The following is a 3,840-nucleotide window of genomic DNA, read 5'->3' on the forward strand; positions in this document are numbered from 1 at the left end:
TCCATAATTATAGGGGATTATTATTCTAAATATAACCGTCATTGGCTTAATGAGAGTTATGGTCGTTAAGTACGGTCATCATCTAAGGCTCTTAACGACTTTTTTGGGGTTGTTGTGTGGGTTATAAATTTCTCTTTTTAAAATTTGGGAGTGTTCAGATCGGATCAACATTAGCAATGAGAACATGTGGTAGGAGAGAGAGAGAGAGAGAGTAAACACTACAAAACATGCGGGCTATAGCCGCATTTTTTTAGCCACGTTTACCAAAACGTGGCTATAGGTTGGCTATAGCCGGCTTTTAGCAAACACAGCTTAAACTATTGGCCTATAGTTTAAGTTATTGGCTAAGTACAAACTTAAATAAGTAGATATAATTTGAGTACCATATTTGTCATCCCAGCACGTTGTAGTATTATACTACTGATTCTGTATAAATGCTAAGTACCTGAAAGAGGCAACAAGTCAACAAGTCACCGAATTTGGACAACTGCATATAGCCTTTATTACATAAAAATTGTGGTGCACTGAGGAATAAGGATAACAATGCAAAGATATTGATCAACAAGACACCGAAAAGTTTCAGTGTGGTTTCTCTGTAGTGAAGAAGTTTGGTTTCTAACTTCTCCAGTGTAGTAGAATTGTTTGTCCCTTCTCTAAGAAGGTGTGGTTAGTTTCCTTGGAGTAACAAGGTTATTCCTCAAGTTGGGATTTCTCTTCTGGGGTTTGGGAAACAGGAGAGTGTTGTCATGGAGGATCTCGCACAGAACTGGAGTTGACTTACTCTGTCTGACAGGGAGGGTCCTGGCTGCAACCTTACAAAAGATCATGGACACGAAGATTTCTCCATAGCTACTAAGTTTCTTAGTAAGAGAGCTTTAAACGTGGATGTTATTGCAAGAACCTTCACTCCATTATAGAGGTCTCGAAATGGTTTTAAGATTAAAAACCTTGGAGAACACAAAATCCTATTTACTTTTGATAACAAATAGGATGTTGATCGCATACTAATGAGTGAACCTTGGAGCTTCGATAAGCACCTAGTGGTGATGCAGCAGTATGAGAAAGGCACTCCGATACATGAACTTTAGTTTGACAGGGTGAGCTTCTGGGTTCAAGTCCATGGGATTCCGCTGTGATATATGACAATGGAGGCTGTTGAAAAAATATGTGTAGTGATTGGAGATGTGTCTCGACCTACGGATCCTAGGTATGTTTCTACGCCTCAAAATTTCAATTGACCTATCTCTACCTCTGTGTCATGGACGCCTAATCTCTTTAGAGAATGGGAAGCAAACATGGGTGAGCTTCAAGTATGAAGACTTCCCGAATTTGTGTTACTGGTATGGCCGACTCACTCACGATGAGAAGGACTATGAAATTTGGCTACAGAGTGAAGGTACCTTAACGTCCAGAAGAACGCCAATTTGGTTCAGGACTACGTGCACCTGCCTTCGTTGCATCAAGGAAGCATGTAATCATGGTGCCAGGATTCTATGCAGCAAGGAAAAAGCCTAATAACAATGGCCCTACCCTCCCTGACGGCAATATCTCAGGCCATCCCACGATGACTGTTGGACTTACAGAGGTTGCAGGTGACAGTAACGGTAGTACTGAAGAAGTTAATGCTAATATGGCCACTCACAAGTTTGATTGTAGAGTCCAAATCTTCTATCCCACTTTTCCTACTCCATTCTATACTCCACTAATAAAAACTTGTCACGTGTTCACCTAATTAATTAAATACTATCATTATTGACTTATTAATACTACCGTTATTAATTAATAGTAGTATTTAATTAATTAGGTGAACACGTGACAAGTTAAACTGGTTACATGGCTCCAACTTGCAATGTGCTAATTGGAGCTCAGATACTGTTTTGGCCTTAAGCACTACTTGAGGTAAACTGTAATATATTTGTTCTCCTTCTAATATATGTTCACCAGTAAAATGCTTTATCTACAAGCAGAGTCTCAGTACCTTCACATTTCTCTTAGTCACAAATTAAGGTTATCCATTTGACAACACGAGGCAAAACAAACTCTTTGCCATGGTAGGTTAACTTGAGAGTGAATTCCTCTACCTCTAGGCTTGAGGTGTGTTCAAGGCAGCTTTGAGGGGTGTTCTCTGTGTAAGTCATGAAAGCATTCTTCTTCTTCTTGATTTCTTTGTTCTGTAGTGGATAATTATTGGGATGTTCAATGCTTTTCGCATTAAAAATACTAGTCCTTCTTCGAAGCCAGAGATCAATTGCATTCACTAATCAGTACTAGCCAGTGGTCCTTATTCACAAATTGTTGGACCAACAAATTAATGCTTCCCAGTTCATAATAGAATTCCCAACCCTATTCCCACCTCAATGAAGCGTATCATTTATTGTTGCTATGCTACAGTTGAGCCACATTAGTGTTCACGTCATTTTTTTTTTCCAATTTTCCTATAATTGTTTTTAATATTTACACTTCTCCAACCTTTCTCCTTCATTTATCTTTTCATTTCTCCACTACTTTTTCAACATTTTTCCCTTCCTTACCTTTTCATCTTCCCACTTCTCTCTAAATTAATATCATTCTTCCTATTTCCTTTCATCTTCCTTTATTTTTGTCTTTTCCCATTCACACCCTCTTACTATAAAATTGTCGCTCTCTTCCATTCTATGCATAGTTTTCCCTCACAACAAAAATATTGTCTCTCTCTCTCTCAAAATTTTGGTGGATTTTTTATTTTTCTTGCATATTTGCTTTAGGTTGATAATTTTTTATATTCTTTAAAACTCTACTTTGGGTTAATGCAATTTAGTTTTGTTTTTAATTTTTTTAATTTTTCTTTTTTTGGTTCTCTTTGATTGTTAAATGTTATCCTATTGCGTTGTAAAGAATTAAATATAGCATATAAATATATAATATTATTCTATTACATAGCATGATTTGGATAATTTGGTATGTATTATAAATTGATATTTCTTCTACTACATAGCATGATTTTTTATAGTGCTCAATTTAGATGTTAAAACTATGAGACTTTACTAATTTTTGTTTATTTATTAATCCTTTGTGGGGCCCTAAATCTGAAGTCCCAGACCATTTTTTATTAAAAGCCCAAGCCCAGGCCGAGGAGCCCTATTGCTGAGAACGCGCAATGAAAGCTTCTTGAAGGTCCAAAGATGTGGCCGAGGACGACTTTATGCCCAACATCTCACAAAATGGCCTGAGGAAAAGGACAAAATCAGTACAAGAGTAGTACAAGGGAGAAGGCTGCCGACACTTTAATGTGGAGCCCATCGCCTGACAAACCCATACTCATACCATGCTATCCAGCTTTCCCCAACCACTCTGATGTGAGGATTGATAAGACAAGTAACCACCCTGAACAAGGGGAAACAGACACGTAGGTGAAGATTGGAAAGGAAATACTAGTATAAAAGGGAAGCTCGTTGCATTGAAGAGGGGCTCTCTGGAGGAACCAGAGAAAAAGGGGGAGAACGAACTCATAAAGAAGAAGGATGGCAAGGACGAGACGCTCCTCGGAATAATTCCAACAAATGCATAAATCCAACAAATTCGGCTAAAGACTAAAGTAAGCACTAACAGACTAGCTATTTATAGAGTGTGCATTTTTTTTATATATAAAAAATAGCGATTTTAAAATATACCATTTAAAAACACAATTTAAAAAATCACAATCAAATGTTTGATTTGAGATTTTAGGCTAATTTTTTTGTTTGAACAATTTTTGAGAAGTGTTATGTCCACAATATTTTTGCAACACTTTCACAGCAAAGCCTAGTTGGTAAGTTTTTACTAGTTCTAATTTGAACTTACCATTGAAATTATTTTTTTGTT

Source organism: Quercus lobata, chromosome 5, assembly GCF_001633185.2.
Source record: "Quercus lobata isolate SW786 chromosome 5, ValleyOak3.0 Primary Assembly, whole genome shotgun sequence".
Lineage (NCBI taxonomy): Eukaryota > Viridiplantae > Streptophyta > Magnoliopsida > Fagales > Fagaceae > Quercus > Quercus lobata.